The following is an 18,940-nucleotide window of genomic DNA, read 5'->3' as shown; positions in this document are numbered from 1 at the left end:
CACGAGACAAAGAAGGACACTACATAATGATCAAGGGATCAATTCAAGAACAAGATATAACAATTGTAAATATATATGCACCCAACATAGGAGCATCTCAATATTTAAGATAAATACTAACAACCATAAAAAGAGGAAATGACAGTAACACAATAATAGTGAGGGACTTTAAGACCTCACTTTTATCAAAGGACAGATCATAAAGACAGAAAATTTAAAAGGAAACACAGAAAAAAAAAAAAAAGGAAACACAGGTCTTAAGTGACACATTAGATTACAAGGACTTAACTGATATTTCTAGAACATTTCATCCCCAAATAGATGAATATGCATTCTTTTCAAGTGCACATGGAACATACTCCAAGAAATCACTGCTGGGCCACAAAGCAAGTCTCAGTAAATTTAAGAAAATTAAAATAATATCAAACATCTTATCCAACCACAATGCTATGATATTAGAAATCAATTACAGAGAAAAAAACTGTAAAAAACACAGACATGTGGAGGCTAAACACTGTTACTAAACAACCAATGGATCACCAATGAAATCAAGGAGGAAATTAAACAACAACCTGTAGACAAACAACAGTGAAAACACAACAACCTAAAACCTATGGGATGCAACAAAAGTAGTTCTAGAAGTAGAGAGAAGTTTATAGCAATACAATCTTACCTCAGGAAACAAGAAAAATATCAAACAACCTAACCTGACATCTAAGGCAACTAGAGAAAGAACAAACAAAACCCAAAGTTAATAAAAAGAAATAAATCATAAAGAGTAGAGCAGAAATCAATGAAATAGACCAAAAAAAAACCAGAAACAATCAATGAAATTAAAAGCTGGTTCTCTGAAAAGATAAAATTGATAAACCTTTAGTCAGATTCATCAGGAAAAAGGGGAGAGTGCTCAAATCAATAAAATTAGAAATGAAAAAGATGTTACAACTGACACCACAAAAATACAAACGATCATAAGAGACTGCTACAAACAACTATATGCCAATAAAATGGACAACCTAGAAGAAATGGACAAATTCTTAGAAAGGTACAACCTTGCAGAACTGAACCAAAAAGAAACAGAAATATGAAAAGATCAATCACAAGTACTGAAACTATGATTTAAAACTCCCAACAAACAAAAGTCCAGGACCAGATGGCTTCACAGGCAAATTCTATCAAACATTTAGAGAAAATTGTACATCTGTCCTTATGAAACTATTCCAAAAAAATTTCAGAGAAAGGAACACTCCTTAATTCATTCTATGAGGCCACCATCACCCTGCTACTAAAACCTGACAAAGATGCTACAAAAATAGAAAATTAGAGGCCAGTATCACTGATGAACATAAATGCAAAAATACTCAACAAAATACTAGCAAATCAAATTCAACAATATATTAAAAGGCTCATATATCATAATCAAGTGGAATTTATCCGAGGGATGCAAAGACTCTTTAATATACACAAACCAATCAATGTGATACACCATCAACAAACTGAAGAATAAATATCATGATCATCTCAGTAGATGCAGAACAACTTTAAGACAAAATTCAACATCCGTTTATGATAAAACTCTCCAGAAAGTGGGCACAGAGGGAGCTTACCTCAACATAATAAAGGCCATATATGACAAACCCACAGCTAACATCACACTCAATGGTGAAAAGCTGAAAGCATTTTCTCTAAGATCAGGAACAAGAGAAGGATGTCCACTCTTGCCACTGTTACTCAACATAGTGTTGGAAGTCCTAGCCACGGCAATCAGAGGAGAAAAAGAAATAAAAGGAATTCAAACTGCAGAAGAAGTAAAACTTTCACTGTTTACAGATGGCATTATACTATACATAAAAAATCCTAAAGATGCTACTGGGTAACTACTAGAGTTCATCAATGAACTTGGTAACATTGTAGAATACAAAATTAACACACAGCAATCTGTTGCATTTCTCTACATTAACAATGAAAGAGAAATTAAAGAAACAATCCCATTTTCCATTGCATCAAAAAGAATGAAATAGCTAGTAATAAACCTGCCTAAGGAGACAAAAGACCTGTACTCTGAAAACTGTAAGACACTGATGAAAGAAATCGAAGATGACACAAACAGATGGAAAGAAATACCATGTTCTTGGATTGGAAGAATCAATATTGTCAAAATGACTATAATACTCAAGGCAATCTACAGAGTCAATGCAATCCCTATTAAATTACCAGTGGCATTTTTCACATAACTAGAACAAAACATTTAAAAAATTTTTATGGAGACACAAAAGACCCTGAATAGTCAAAGCAATTTTGAGAAAGAAAAATGGAGTTGAAGGAGTTAGGTTCCCTGATTTCAGACTATACTACAAAGCTAGAGTCATAAAAACAATATGGTACTGGCACAAAAATAGAAATATAGACCAATGGAACAGGATAGAAAGCCCAGAAATAAATCCAAGCTACTATGGTTAATTAATCTATGACAAAGGAGACAAAAATGTACAATGGAGGAAACAGAGTCTCTTCAATAAGTGGTGCTGGGAAAACTGGACAGCTACATGTAAAAGAATGAAATAAATTTTTTTAAACACCATACACAGAAATAAACTCAAAATAGATTAAAGACCTAAATATAAGACCAGATACTATAAAACTTAGAGGAAAACAGTCAGAATGCTCTATGACATAAAACACAGCAAAGTCTTTTTCATCTGACTCTGAAAGTAATGGAAATAAAAACAAAAATTTAAACAAATAGGACTTAATTAAACTCAAAAGCTTTTGCACAGCAAAGCAAACTATAAACAAAGTGAAAAGACAACCCACAGAATGGGAGAAAATATTTGCCAATGATGTGACCAACAGGGATTAATCTCCAAAATATACAAACTCATGTACCTCAACATCAAAGAAACAAACAACCTAATCAAAAGACAGGCAGAAGACCTAAATAGACATTTCTTCAAAGACGACATACAGATGGCCAATAGGCACATGAAAAGATGCTCAACGTTGCTAATTATCAGAGAATGCAAATCAAAACTGCAGTGAGACATCACCTCACATCAGTCAGCATGGTCATCATCCAAAAGTCTGTGAACAACAGGTACTGGAGAGGGTGTGGAGAAAAGAGAAGTCCTCCCTACACTGTTGGTGGGAATGTACACTGGTGCAGCCACTAAGGAGAACAGTACAAAGGTTCCTTAAAAAACTAAACACAGAGCTACTATATGATTCAGCAATTCCACTCCTGGGCACGTATCTGGAGAAAACCATGGTTTGAAAGAATTTGTTGTTTAGTTACTAAGCCATGTCTGATTCTTTTGCAATCCCATGTCTTAATACATGCACCCATATGTTTACTGCAGCACTGTTTACAACAGCCAAGACATGAAAGCAACCTAAATGTCCATCAACAGATGAATAGATAAAGAAGATGTGGTACATATGTACAATGGAATATTACTCAGCCATAAAAACAATAATGTCATTTGCAGCAACATGGATGGACCTGGAGATTATCATAACTAAGTGAAGTAAGACAGACAGACAAAGACAAATATCATATGATAATGCTTATATGCAGAATCTTAAAAAAAGATGATACAAATGAACTTATTTATAAAAGAGAAACAGACTTACAGACTTAGAGAACAAATTTATGGTAACCGAAGGGGAAACATGAGTTTTGGATTGACATATACACACTATATTTAAAATAGATAACCAACAAGGGCCTACTGTGTAGCACAGGGAACTCTACTCAATCTAAATGGGAAAAGCATCTGAAAAAGAACAGATACCTGTATATGAATAACAGAATCACTTTGCTATACACCTGAAACTAACACAACATTATAAATCAGCTATAACCCAATATAAAATAAAAACTTTTTTAAAAGACTGTGTTGAATAGTATCTGATGATCCCACTCAAGACATGCTCAAAGTCACAGGATTTTCAGTCATCCAACCATAAAATGAGAAGAGTAGAAACTATTCTTCCGGAAAGTGGCCCATGGAGATAACAATCAAAGACCTCAGCAAAGTAGAGATAAAGGAAAGAACAGTTTTTCAAAGTTATTTTTTAAATGACAAGATACCTGGTATCTTGGTATTGACCTTGCAGGCAGTAGGGTGGAGAATGTTCCTCTGGAAAAACTGTGCAGCCCCAAAGGGAAAAACATATTGATAATGATACTCAAGAGTCCAAAGAAATGACTCACCCAGTCATTCTACAATAAAGCCCATGAACAGAGAACTTCTAATCGACTTTTTATTGCCTCGTAAATAAATGAATGAACAAGGATTATCAAGACATTTGCGGAAAGCCTGCAACATAAAAGAGCAAAACAAAAAAGAAAAAAGAAAGAAAATCCAAATGTCCAAAAAAACCAAAACAATAAATTACGGTATATCTATGTAATAGTTTCTTTGCACTTATTTTTAATTTGCTTTCAAAGCATGATATAATATTAAGTGTAAGAAAAATGCAACAGCATGATCCTGATTTTCTTTAAATATTAATAAATGGATCGATGTTACAGAATCAAGAATCCTATAAGAGACCCACATAGTAGTCATCTAATTTAATAGAAAGGTACCACTGCAACTCAGAAAGTAAAAATTAGTCTTTTCAATAAATAGTGCCAACTATTCTTATGGGAGAAAAAAAATGATCTCCAACCTTATAAACCATGAATAATTCATACTACACCATGGACTTTTATATAAAAGCTAAAGCAAACATACCTTTAGAACAAAGTTTATAATATATTCATGATTCAGGCAGTATTTACCTTATGACCCAGCAACTCTTCTCTTAGAAATACACTGAAGTAAAATGAGTGCATAAGCACACCAAAGACATATGCAAGAGTCGTCAGTGACTTCCCTGGTGGCCCAGTGGCTAAGATTCTGGACCTCCAATACAGGGGGAGCGGGTGCTGTCTCTGGTCAGGGAACTAAAGATCCCATATGCTGTATGATCTGGACAAAAAGAAGGCCAAAGGAGCTTGATTTATTATAGCCCCAAACTGGAAACTATCCAAGTGTTCAACAGCAGAACAGAAAAATTACAGTACAGTCTATCAAATAGAAACTGCCCAGCAGTAAGGAAAGAATGATTACTATCTGCAGCAACATGGATGAGTCAAACAGACAATGATCAATGAAAGAACCGAGACTTCATATTGCTAAGATTCCATTTATATGCGGTTCAAGAACATCCAAAACCAATCTACGGATACTGACTGGAAGAGGCACTGGAGGTGACTTCTGGGATAATGGAGATGTTTCCCATCTTAAGCTGAGTCATGATTACATGGAATACTCCTGGAGTTGTACATTAAGATTTTCCTGCTTTAAGTGTACAGTAACAGTAGACAGATAAAATTTGGCTAGATGCAAAAAAAAAACCAACACATTTATAGTGGTTTTCCCTGGGTGCTAGAATTACAGGCAATTGTTATTTATTCTGTATTTTTAAAAATTCCACAGTCAGAAAAAAATTGTTTTCTTAGTGCTTTTTGGTGTTTTCATGCTACCCACCTATTTTTTTTTTTTTTAAGATAGCTAGAATGCCTGGAGAAGGAAATGGCAACCCACTCCAGTGTTCTTGCCTGGAGAATCCCAGGGACGGGGGAGCCTGGTGGGCTGCCGTCTATGGGGTTGCACAGAGTCAGCCATGACTGAAGCGACTTAGCAGCAGCAGCAGAATGCCTCTGTAGACCTTCTATTTCCTTCTAGTACTCTAATTTCCCTTTCTATTACTAAAAATTCTCCTTTATAGATAAACTATATCCGCTCATCATTGCTTTTTACAGTGATTTTTGTAATAGTGATTTTTTTTTTTTTTTTTGGTTATACCACAAGGCATATAGGATCTTAGTTCCCAACCAAGGATCAAATCTGTGCAGCCTGTAGTATAAACTCAGAGTCTTAACCATTGAACAGCCAGGGAAGTCCCATGATTCTTTTCTTCACAAGACACCACAGTTCCTTAAGCTGTTTAAATGTTTTCTTCTGCTTCAAACTGAGGTTATTTGGCTAAGTAACAAACTTGGGGTTAAAAAAATTTTTCTCTAGGTTACATACAGACTTTCCCCACCTTGGAAATACTCTTATATTCAAAGCCAGAAGTTATGTTTATCCCTCTCTCTTTATATATACTTTTTTGGATTTTACAAAACTGAAAAGTTTGAAAACATGAAAGCTGATCTCATTCTAAAGACCTCCTCTGTGTCTTTTATGAACTCCCTAATTAGCTGGCCTTTTAATAGGATCTTTGTGAATAGATTATTTTATATTCTAGGTCGCTCAGGTTTTTTTTTATTCTCATACCCATAATTTTGGGTATGACTGTGCTAAAAAAAAAGCTTTAGAATTACTAGCTCTGTGCTGCTCTACCATCTCAGGTTTATAGTTTTCGTTAATTTTGGTGTTGACATGTTTGTTTATTCTATTCACAGTCATCTGGCCATTCTAAAAAAGTAGAGACAACAGGTCAGGGGAGTCAGAGAAGGCTTCTAAGAAGAAGCAACGGTCACACAGAATTAGGCAGAAAGATGAATTCAGATTACTCAAACCTCACACTCTTGTCAGAGAGAACACTCAAAAACAACCTTGCCAAGAGTAAACTTTCAGGATCACTGCAGCTTCTTTTTCTATTATTTTTATAACTTTTTCTAGTTATTCTTTATATCTTTTAGTAGGATTCATGCAATTCCGTTTGCTTGGCAGATAACTATTGGCAAACCTGATCATTTGTTTATTCAACATTAAGTACGTACTAGCTGACAGGCCTAGTAACGAGGATATCAGAGGAAGAACTAACTCTAGCTGGCTTGCTCTTCCACTTCAGTACCTCTGATAATAAAAATAAAATTATCTTTCCATTTGTTGGTTACTGCATCAGATGGAAAAATCTGGAAGTTTGCCAAATTTCAAGGGTATGGTGTGGGTAGTTTGGCTAAACCACCTTTGCCTGGTTCAGAGGGCAGTTATCTCAAAGAGTTACTCAAGTTTATTGAAACTCATGTACAAGTAGAGAATGACCCTGCCAATAGAGGAAGTGGGCCACATAGTGTGAGCCGGCTGTGGGCCAAGAAAAGAAGCAACAGCATCAAATCCGAACCCCAAAGCCACAAGAACAGGCATTCCACAGCCAGCCACAGGCCTTCATCTAGGAAGAACCTACTCCTGACATGCAAGCTTCACACTGGGGCCCTGGGGAACAGCAACAACAAGGGTTCACGTCTACTGATTTTTTTTTTTTTTTTTTTGGCTATGCTGCATGGCTTGCGGGATCTTAGTTCTTGGACCAGGGATTGAACCTGTGGTCTCCTCAGTGAAAGCACAGAGTATTAACCACTGGACCACCAGGGAATTCCCAGGATTCCCTTCTAAAAGGTGGCAGTGACATTCACAATAACAGAGCAACACCAGGAGACTCTGACAGTTGATACTGTGACATAGACAAGATCTTTGCTTTTATGACTTCCTCACTATGGGTAACACATTTGGCTGTGTTACCATTTCCTAAGCTGTTTTTCTTTGGGGAACAGGCGGGAAGGAGACAACCTGCTGTTTTATTCATTACTGTCTAAATACTGATTCTAGTATCAATCTCCCAAATATTATTAACCCTCCCTACTTCATTCATGATCTTTTGTTTGCCAGAGAGTTAACCGGGCCTGGAGCAGTCCTCACATAATCAATGAATGAATAAACCAGGGCATGCCTTTTGTATCAGCATTTTGGCTTGTGGCTTTAGCGTAGTAGACTCTCAGTGGAATGCACAATGACACAGAGCTCAGAAATGGGCTCTTCACTGAACAAGGGCCTCAAAATGCACAAAGGAGGCAAAAAAATAATAGTGGATCATTCACCGCTGGAGGCCTTGTCCTAGAGTAATGAAGAATTTCACAGGCTGTCTTGTTTTCCCTTCTTACAAAGGCTATAAAAACCATTTATTGCTTATACAACTGAGTTACACATGAAACTAAAAAAATCTACAAACTGTTTAGTAACATGGCTTGCTAAAGCCACTCAGGTAATTGCTTTGAGCCACTATCTCCAACATTAAACACAAAGATGTAAGCATTCTCCATTTGTCCTGATACATTAGATGAAGAACAATGAAGTCTGAAAAGTGATACACACGTTAATAACCCACAACAATTCAATATTATCTGAAAACATGGCTAGAGCCAATCTCATCTCCCTCCAACAATAAACTTGCAGCCTTGGAGACTGAGAATCCAGAGAAGTTCCCCTCAACACAGAAAAACATATCATCTGCTAAAATCTCACTGCATAAAGCTTCTATACAGAATCTCTGGCTGGATCCTGTCACTTGGGAGACCTGTCACTCTCTAAGGAATAACATATATAACCTTTATTAAACAGCCCTCAAAAAAAAAAAAAAGCTTCCTGAATTACTCAACCATCAAAAAGTGAAATAATGCTATTTGCAGCAACATGGATGGACCTAGAGATTACCATACTAAGTGAAGCAAATCAGAAAGAGAAAGACAAATACCATATGCTATCACTTACATGTGGAATATAAAAGACAACACAAGTCAACATATCTGCGGAACATAAACAGACTCGCAGATACAGAGAACTGACTTGTGGTTGCCAATGGGGAGGGGGAGTAGGGGAGGAAAGGACTGGAAATCTGGGATTAGCACCGGCAAACTTTTATGTATGCGATGGATGAACAACAAGGTCCTACTGAATAGCACAGGGAACTATATTCGATATCCTGTGACGAATTACGAGGGGAAAGAATATGAACAGAATATATATGTAGGACTGAGTCACTCTGCTGTACAGCAGAGACTGACACAGCACTGTAGATCCACTGTACCTCAGTAAGATTTAAAACGAGAAGTGCAAATGCGAAAACAACAAAAATCGCCATCTGAAAATATCTCCCAACAGCTAAAATAGTGTATGCTGAACCATCCAGGCATCAGAATCCCATTCCTCTCTAATGTTTGGAGGAAACACCCCTTCTTTTTATTGAGAGTTCATTCTTTTTCCTTATAAATTCTTCAATAAAGACTCATTTTTAAGTGAAACTTTCAAATAATAAAAAGAAGTCTATTCTATGAATGAGAAATTCCACCTTTAGGATTCATCCTACAGGTATAGACTAGTGCCTGTATGCAAAAAAAAACAAAACACACCACTTACACAATTTTATACCACAAACACAAATATTTACTATAACATTTGTTTACAACTATATAACATATTATATATAAAATACATACAAATACATATATGATATTTGTTTGTTGTTGTTTAGTCACTAAGTCGTGTCCAACTCTTCCTCTGTCCATGATATTTCCCAGGCAAGAATACTGGAGTGGGTTGCCATTTCCTCCTCCAGGAGATCTTCTCCACCCAGGGATCGAACCTGCATCTCCTGCATTGGCAGATTCTTTGCCACCACAAACACAAATATTTATTATAACATTTGGTTATAACAACTATATAACATATATTATATATAAAACACATACACATAAGTAAATGATATGTAACATCCTAAAGGTCCACCAATATGGGGATGGTTAAATAAGCAATGGAATTTCCAAACCACAGAACTGTTATTTGACCCTTAAGAAGAATGAGGTAGAATTACACACACTGATAATGGAAAAGTGCCAACACAGTGAAAAAAGCAAATTACAATACAAAGCATTCTCACTATCCCATTTGGGCTTAAAAATAAAGTTCTATTTCTAGATCTGAATAGGATACAGTTATATTAGTGAATATAATTATTCATTAAACTATACTTTTTTGTCATACACACTTTTCTACACAGTTGGCCCTCTGTGTCTGCAGGTTTCACAACCTTGGATTCAACCAACAGCAAATTAAAAATATTCAGAAAAAAAAATCCCAGAGAGTTCCAGAAAGGAAAGCTTAAATGGCAACCACTTATAAAGCATTTACAATGTGTTATGTATTACAAGTAATCCAGAGATGATTTAAAGTATTCAGAGGATATGCATAGGTTATATGCAAATACTATGTCATTTTACCTAAGAGATTTGAACATCCACATAATTTTGGTAAGAGGGTCCTGGAACTACTGAGAGATGACTATACATGCTAAAAAATGGAAATTATCTTTAGGTAAAGTCTATTTCATAGCTTTTAGGAGAACCCAGGTGGTGCAGTAGTAAAGAATCCACCTGTCAATGCAGGAGACACAGGAGACTCAGGTTCAATCCCTGAGGCAGAAAGATCCCCTGGAGGAGGGAATGTACCCACTCCAGTGTTCCTGTCTGGACAGTTCCACGGACAGAGGAACCTGGCAGGCTATACCTCATAAGGTCGTGAAGAGTCGGACACAACTGAGCAGGCACACAACCTATTTCTTAACTTATTGAGCAGGGAAGCCATGCTTCTAGATGCTTCCAACAACCATCTGACTACTACTCAGAATATGTTTTGTTCCAGTTTCAGGGCAGGATCCACAGCTGTGAACAGACCCATAGATTCCAGGCGAACCTCACCAAGGGCTCCTTCTCCAGCCTTTATTAATCTTGGATGGCTCTCTGCAGAAACCACAGGACCCCTGAACGCAGGACAGAATACTGTCTTCAGCTTCTGGAAGGAATTCTCAAAGGTGGGCCTCACTCAGCCCCTTGTCTGACAGCTCCCAAAATGCCAGCAATTCCCCCACCTCTCACTACCTCCTTGGGAACTCCAGTGTCCAGCTTCATCTGACCACAAGCTCAGGGACTCTGGTCAGTACCCAACTAATGCAGCTATCTGAAAGCCATGGGGGAGAGAAGACCGGCTCCTCCTCAGAAAGAAAGGCTGGGATCTCTGAATTACATCTAGTCACTGGGATGTACAGGACGGCATTGTCACTCTGCAACTTCAAACAGCCAGTCCTCAAAGTGACAATGGAGAGAAAATGAGTTCAGCAAGAGGGAGGGTAGAAGTGAAAGCAGCAGTGAACAGAAGGAAAAGTAAAAGGGAAGAAAGCTGTTAACAGAGAAAGTCAGTTGAGGAGATAAAAGGACAGGTTAGAGCAGGGAGAGAGAAAAAAGGGAGGAACTCTGCCCCCTGCCAACTTGAGAGGACACACTAGAAAGGCACAGGTCCATCCCTCCCACAAGCTGACAAGACCACTTCCCAGGCCAGGTCCCCCTGAAAGACGGGCTCTGCCTGGCCCCTCCCAGAGTATTAGACTAGGCTTTGTGGGAAAGTTGAAATCTTGATAGCTTAGAAAGAGGCCCCTACAGCTTCATGTGCTGGTAATTTAAGCACTCCTGGTTCCTGCAGGCTACCAGACCGGCCCTGGCTTTGCTTCATCATTAAAGCAAGCTCTCCTGACCCTGTGCAGGAGCCGCCACTCAGTCAGCACCGCAGGGCAGCTTCAAAGGACAAGAGTGGATTTCACTGCACACCAGCAAGTACCAGTCGCCCCTGCCATGTGGTCACCCCAAGGACCAGACAACCCAGAGCAGTTCATTCCTTCCTCCTTTCTTTTCTTCATTTTCATAGAATTTTTAAAATAGGCGTTACAGACAAAGAGGTTAGACAAAACAGAGGCTAGATGCTAACTTCAGAGTTCTGTCATTAGTTACACCCACCAAGAGCAACTGTATGTCAATATATGGAAGCCAAGGAGATCAAAGGAGTATGGGGTGGTGATTACTTAAAAGCAAAACAAAAAACACAAACTGCATCCACTCTGAGCAAAATTTTGAGTTTTCCAAGCACACACTTGCACAGAAACAGCAATAGAACACAGCATCAATAAAGTCACATCCTTGGCAGAGGGCCTAGAATTTATTGATGATATAGTATACAGGTTCACCACCACCCAGACCTCCTTTTGGCAAACCTCCTATCAAAACACCAGTGGTTTCAACTGACTGCATGCCTTTCTCTTCAGTTACTAGACCCTTCACTCTGCTGTCTTCCTGGTATCACAGAGCCACTCGGAGTTTCAGGAGGTGGGGGGGTTCAAGGGGCCCTCTTTGAAACCTGGCTACTATCAAACCATCCCTATCACCTGTCTACTGCTGCCTGAAAAAATTCCCAGTGAGTCATATCTTTGGACGAAGGCAGTATTTTTCCAAGCGGGGTATGTGGCAGGTGTGGGGAATGTGGACAATTGTAACAGTTACGCTGTTTCAGATTTGCCTTCTATTTGCATCAGGTGATAGTTGTTTCCAATTTAAGCCAATCATAGTTTCCCCTTGAAATAACTTCTGGAGTGTTTTGTTTTCAAATGGCACACTTTAAAGAAAAAAATGCTAACAGTACTGATAGCAAAGAGATAAGACAAAAATCAGGCAGGTGGAATACAAATGAACTGTGAGAAACAGGTAAAGCATCCACCTCTAAGCCCTTGGACTTTGCATGCAACTAGCCCTCACTGGGGCCTTCCCAGGTGGCTCAGTGGTAAAGAATCCACAGTGCATGTGGGTTCAATCCCTGGGTTGAGAAGATCCCCTGGAAGAGAAAATGGCAACCCACTCCAGTATTGTTGCCTGGGAAATCCCATGGACAGAGGAGCCCGGCAGGCTACAGTCCATGGGGTTGCAAAAGAGTTGGACACGGCTGAGAGACTAAACGGCAACAACAGCCATCACTGGTGTTTCTACTGCCACCATCACATACAAGATTTGCCAAGGTTTAGCTCCACAAAGTCAGGAGAACCAGAAGGATGCAGAAACTGCATCAGATTGAAGAATCACAATCTTAGTGAGGGTGTTGCAGAAGAATGGCTGGGGGTGGAGGAAGGAGGGACACTGGGTCTGGGGTCTATGGGAAGCTGGCAGGCAGCAGGAAAGCACTAAAAACACGCTTAAAGATAAGGACTCATGAGCTGGGCACATTCCTACAGAAGTCCCCCTCTTCACATGCCTTGTACCCACATGATCCTGCCCAAGGTCCCAGCACTGAAAGCTGATGGGTGAAATACTGAGGCCAGAAGCCAGGCGCCACTTCCCAGGTTTCTTCATCCCAAAGAACTTTGCAACTCAACAGCCCCCAGCCCTACCTTTTTATGAACACTGGCCACGAGGTCAGATAGTTTTCAGTCGTGATCTACACTATTTTCTGGGCCAATTCTCTTGACACTAATGACCCTTTAGCACAAATCAGAGAAGTGATAAGAGGCATCTGTGAATAAGGCATTACTCTAATGAGTAAATTCAGGTAAATCAAGCCCTCTTCTCACCATGATTACCAAGACTCCCTTATATCATTTACTTGCATCATCACAATCAACTGAATATCACAATAAAGCAACTAACACAAGTTTTTTGGCTTCCCAGTGCAGATAAAAGTTATGTATTCACTATACGATAGTCTGAGGGTGCAAAAGTATTACATCTAAAAAAACAATGTACACACCTTAATGTACAATCTCTGATGCTGGGGAAGGCTGAAAGCAGGAGAAGGGGACAACAGAGGATGAGATGGTTGGATGGCGCCATCAACTCATTGGACATGAGTTTGAGAAAGTTCTGGGAGTTGGTGATGGACAGGGAGGCTTGGCGTGCTGCAGTCCATGGGGTCGCAAAGAATCAGACACAGCTGAGCGACTGAACGCACCTAATTTAAAAATATTTTATTGCTGAAAAATGCTAACAAACATCCAAGGCTTCAGCAAATTGTAATCTCTTTGCTAGCGGAGGTTTGCAGTATTGAGAGAATTACCAAAATGTGACGCAGACACACAAAGTGAACAACTGCTGTTGAAAAATGACATCGACAGACATAGGACTGCCACAAACCTTCAATCTGTAATAATCGCAGTATATGCAAAGCACAACAGAGCCACGTACAATAAAATGACGGAGGCCTGTTGAGAAATGGAGTGTTTCCTGCCAGATTAGTAAACAGGGATATCACCATCATTAGCAATTCAATTGCAGCCCTCTATCGTGAGCCTGAGCCGGGCAGCCCCAAGGGAACTCAGGAAGGAGAATGCCTGCCATCCAGCCTCCCTCAGACTACACAGCCTCTTCCTACGGTGAGAGTAAGCCCTGATGAACTGAGGATATTCATTCACAGGATACTGGCCTGATAGCTGAGGTGTATATCAAAGGAATGATTTCAGTTAGCCCAGCCTCTCACATCTTCCACATACAGAAAATAGATAAATTCCTTAACTTGGGTTATCTGGTTTTCTTTAAATAATAATAACCTTTTGATGTTCACACTACCTGCCTTTTGTTGCAAAATTTCTATATAACCTGGCTCCCCTTATCTCCTTGGAGCAATTTTCTCAGGATTACTTCAGAAGCTGTCTTCTGGGCTTAAAATTTCTCAAAATTCCCACCGAATAACACTCAACTTTAAGTTGCGAATATTTTTTAAGTCGACACTATAATCGAAAGGTTCAGAAAAATAGACACTACCTCTTGTTTTTGGCAAAGACATAAAAGACTTGCTGCCTGCCCAGAGACTGGATTCAAAGCATTTATCTCCCTTGCTTTAGAAGGGAGGGCCCATTCAGGTTCCCAGCTCTGATTCTGAGGCCTAAGTAAGTACTAATATTCCACACAGCACAGTGAAAGTCGCTTAGTCGTGTCCGACTCTTTGCAACTCCATGGGCTACACAGTCCATGCAATTCTCCAGGCCAGAATACTGGAGTGGGTAGCCGTTCCCTTCTCCAGGGGATCTCCCCAACCCAGGGATTGAAGCCAGGTCTCCCACACTGCAGGCGGATTCTGCAGTAATATTCCACATGTGCCTCTGAAAAACTACAAAAGGAGTCCTCTAAGTTCACTTCCTTTTGAAGACCCTGTTATATACAGTGCCCAAGATGGTGTGAACCTTTTTGGTCAGAGCCTGGAGGGTCAACTCATGCCCACTCCCCTTGCTTCTAAACTGCTGGGTTTTAATTGCTGACTCCCATTTTACGGCCAAGTCAATTAGTAGCCTTGTTCAAGTGTGAGGAGGTTGGAGGCCTAGAATACAGCTTTCAATTCAGCATGAGAAAAACAGGAAGCCTCTCCTGTCAGCAACTTCCCTCATGTGATAACTATGCCACAAGTCTGAGAGATGGATTTTGTAGTTCTATAGGGTGTCCCTGGATGCTTCAGCAAGCACCTGAATCCCTACCTGACCAAGGACTGGCAGAGTGACATAGTAGGAAAGGGGAATTTTAAAAGGTGACTATTTCACTCCTCATTCAATTTAGTGAGCATTATTGCTCACTTCAGTCTCTGAAAAGCTTAATAACTAAGAAGCTTAATAACTAACTCCTTCTGGAGTGGGTTGCTATTTCCTTCTCCACGGATCTTCCCGACCCAGGGATCAAACCCGGGTCTCCTGCATTGCAGGCAGACGCTTTACCGTCTGAGCCACTGCTGAAGTATGAGTTGAAAGGATGCTGGGTCAAAAGCCCAAGAGGCTGCTAGGTTACTGGTTTACTCCAGGCACTCTAAACCAGCTGGATAAAATGTAAAACAGTCTGAACTTATTTACATATGAAATGCAAACATGAACTTACTCTCAGGCCTCCAGATCACACTATTGGTTTACTGGTGACCAAACCCAAATATACCAGGAAACAAAAACAAAAAAGCCTTAGGGTGCTCAATGAAGCTTTTATAAAAATTCAGAATGTCCACCTCTTTTTTTTATTTCACGGTATCTCAAAAAAATACCATTCATCCAACAAAGCAAAATATTTGCTTTGAAGGAGCTCAAATTTCATATACGTGTCCTATGAACACTCCTTCAGAATCTCTGTGAAGAGAGCACTGCCCATTACCCCATTTCAAGGGTGAGGAATGTTTCCAGCCAGGAAAGGAGGGCCTGCTGTTGGGTGACAAAGGCACAGGCCTAGAAGGTTCCATGGGATCTCTGGCTCATACCCCAGGCCTGCCTCTCATCTGGGCCCAGTTTCCCTTAAGGGAGGTTATTTCTGTTCTTCAACAGACCAACCAGCCCTGGTGTTTATCATAGACTGCGTTTAGGGAAACACTATTCTTTCTTCCTATCAAAGTCTTAAATTCTCTACCAGTGGGAAACTTGTGGAGGTAGCAAGGGTGAATGAAAGCAGAAAATTTCCTAAAACTCTTGGCCTACTTAACTGCCCTGACAGTTAGGAAACCGCTGGGTGTTGTCTCAGGGGCCTCCAAAGAGCTCCCAGTCTTTTATGCCTCAGCACAGAAAAGAATTCAGCGAGAGGCAAAGTCACAGATGAGATTTACTAGAACAAGATGCTTGTAAGGTTTACAAGCAGGCAGGCAAGTGTTGCATTGCCCTGAGTACTCAGTGGGTTACATTTTTATAATCAGAGAAAGAGAGGGGTGGGGGAGAAGATCTTTGTCTTTCTTGAGTAGTATCACACTTCCATGATCAGTTCTTCCCCCAGGTAGAGCAGGTAAGTTTTCTTGTCCCTATTTGATCAGGCCAGGACTGTCACAGCACTTTGGAAAAGTTATTCAGGTCTCAGTACAATGTGGGTCTTTCATTTTGAAAAGTCACCTTCCCATAAATGACTGTTTTTGTGTGCACAGACCACGTCCTGAGGGTCATTAACTTGTTGATGCCACTGGGTAGGTTGTAGGCCTTACTCTCTACTATTGTTTTATTGCTGGGGGGGCACTGTGCAATGAACATGTCTTAGGGGTCAAAGAGTATGTTTTGGGGATCGTTAACTCACTGGGTAGGAGGTAGGTCTCATGTCACCACTGCTTTATTGTCTGGGGGCACGTCTTGTGCTTCTTTTGCATGGTTTTGTTGCTAAGCAGGTTAGATTTGATTTTATTGTTAAGCCAACCAATCTGGCTTTGATGCTAAGTCACTTGTTTTGCTTTATGAGTCAAGCAAGCGCACATGGTCTCAGAATCTTCCCATTATTTTTCTGAGTGATCATTAATCTTACTGTAGTCTCCCAAAGCCCCCTGAAGTTCCCTCTCTAACTACAATTCCCTAACCGGGTTTCTAAGCTAACTATTTACTTATCCTTGGGCTTGCTTGTGTGTGTGCTCAGTCCGACTCTTTTCGATCCCATGGATCACAGGCCACCAGGCTCCTCTGTCCATGGAATTTTCCAGGCAGGAATAGTGAAGTGAGTTGCCATTTCCTACTCTAGGGGATTATCCTACTCTATCCATATTAGTTAGCATGTTTGGAGGGTGGGGGGACCGTTTACAAAGAAAGCATGATTAACTGGCCATTTCAAATATTTCCAAAGAGATTTAGAAAATTGATAACAATTTTTTTAAAATGTGGCCCAGAAATCTAATCTCCAGTGATTCTTAATATTATGGGGCTCCTGGAGAGCCCAATAAACACTAACAAACCCTACCAATGAATAAGCACACAAGGGGAAAAGTTCTTCGGGTTAGTAGAAATATGTTGTAAACACACATTGCTCAATGCTCAAATGGCCTGTCTTAAGATGTCATTTACAGAGAATGATGTTGCTGATCTGACTGGAAGTTTGCTTTCCCCACCACCACTCCGGATTTATCCTCCCCTGGGTGCTGTGCTGGTTTCTCCATTTATACACAAACCTTGCCAAGTTCTCAGCAATTCCCTCAACTGGCTTTTACTGTACAGGATCCCTGGAGGTTCAATTCTGTTTTCTGGAGTCAAACAAATACAAAACAAGTTGGTGAGAAGTTTCAGCTATTTCACTTCCTCCAGAAAAAAGAAATTTGTGGAAGATGCAATATAAAAGGGACAGCTGTTGTGTTTTTTTTTTTTTTAATTTTTCCCCACAGGATCAGTAAATTTCAGAGTTGGAAAAAATTGTACATCACTCAATCATTCCTCTTCGATAATCAAAATATCTTCTTCTCATTTCTTAAGAATTTAAGACACAAATGGCCAATTAACACTTATGCAGCATTACCTGGAAAGCCCACAAACTGAAAGTAGTAGGTAGGAAGGCGGGGAATATGTTCTACAATTAGCAAAGAGCATGAAACTCCTTTCAGCTTTCCCACTGCCGCCATATTCATGTTTTGGGCACTGATTATCCTTCAAGAACTTCTGTGCCATTAAATCTCCTATCATTCAATCGGACTTTGGGTTTCACCCTAGGTATAAGAGGTGTTGTAGAACACTGAAACCTCTAAAGGGTAACTGCTGTGGACAATACAACCTCTATGCATATGGAGGAAGGCAAACCCCGTAAACAGCCATAACTGATCGGGTCAAATGAGATAAGAGAAGGCAGCTGGGTGCTTCTTTTCCCTCAGAAGAAGAAATTTTTTAAAAATCTAGGATAATTGGCACCTGGCTGCCTACGCCCCCATCTCTGTCTCCTACAAACATTTCCGAAGCAAAGTTTCCAGAATCCCAACAGATTAGAGTTCTAGGCGTTGTCATCTCTTTTCCAGGCTGTCACAACAGCCTCCTCAGTCTCCCCATACCAGTGTTCCCCCTACCGCAATCCAGCCGACGCTTCAGGGGCTCCCACCCACAAACCCTCAGCTGAGCACTCACGAGTTTTTCCAAACGGGCCCAAACCTAACTTTCCAAACTTCTCCTCCGCCCCCCAAACTGCCCTAGCACTCAATCCAGTAAGTCTTTACTTCCAGCTCAAGGTCTCTTTCCCAGAGGTCCCCTTTCCCTCCCCCTACTCTTCCAACCCCCACAGCTGCCGCAGATTAGCTCCATCCCTTGGGGCTGCGCTCAGATTTCACTCCCCCCAACAGATCTATTCACATTTCTGTCAACCGCACTCAACTGGATTGAAACATCTTTTCTGAACACCTCTGGTCCCAGCTCCCGCCCCGCCTCGCGCGCGCGCCCAGCAGGGTCGGTTCTGCGCATGGAGTGGGTCGCCCGCAGCGATCTAGAAATCGCAGCTCAAGGTGAAGAGAGGCGGACGCCTCCCGCAGACGTCCCTCGAGACCGGGTGTGGCGAGCCTAGCTCTCAGTCAGCCGACTCCTCGCAACGCGGAGCCTCTAAGTCCTCGGCCCAGAGGCC

This window comes from Capricornis sumatraensis, chromosome 9 (genome assembly GCF_032405125.1).
Source record: "Capricornis sumatraensis isolate serow.1 chromosome 9, serow.2, whole genome shotgun sequence".
Lineage (NCBI taxonomy): Eukaryota > Metazoa > Chordata > Mammalia > Artiodactyla > Bovidae > Capricornis > Capricornis sumatraensis.
This window is presented reverse-complemented; position numbering follows the sequence as displayed.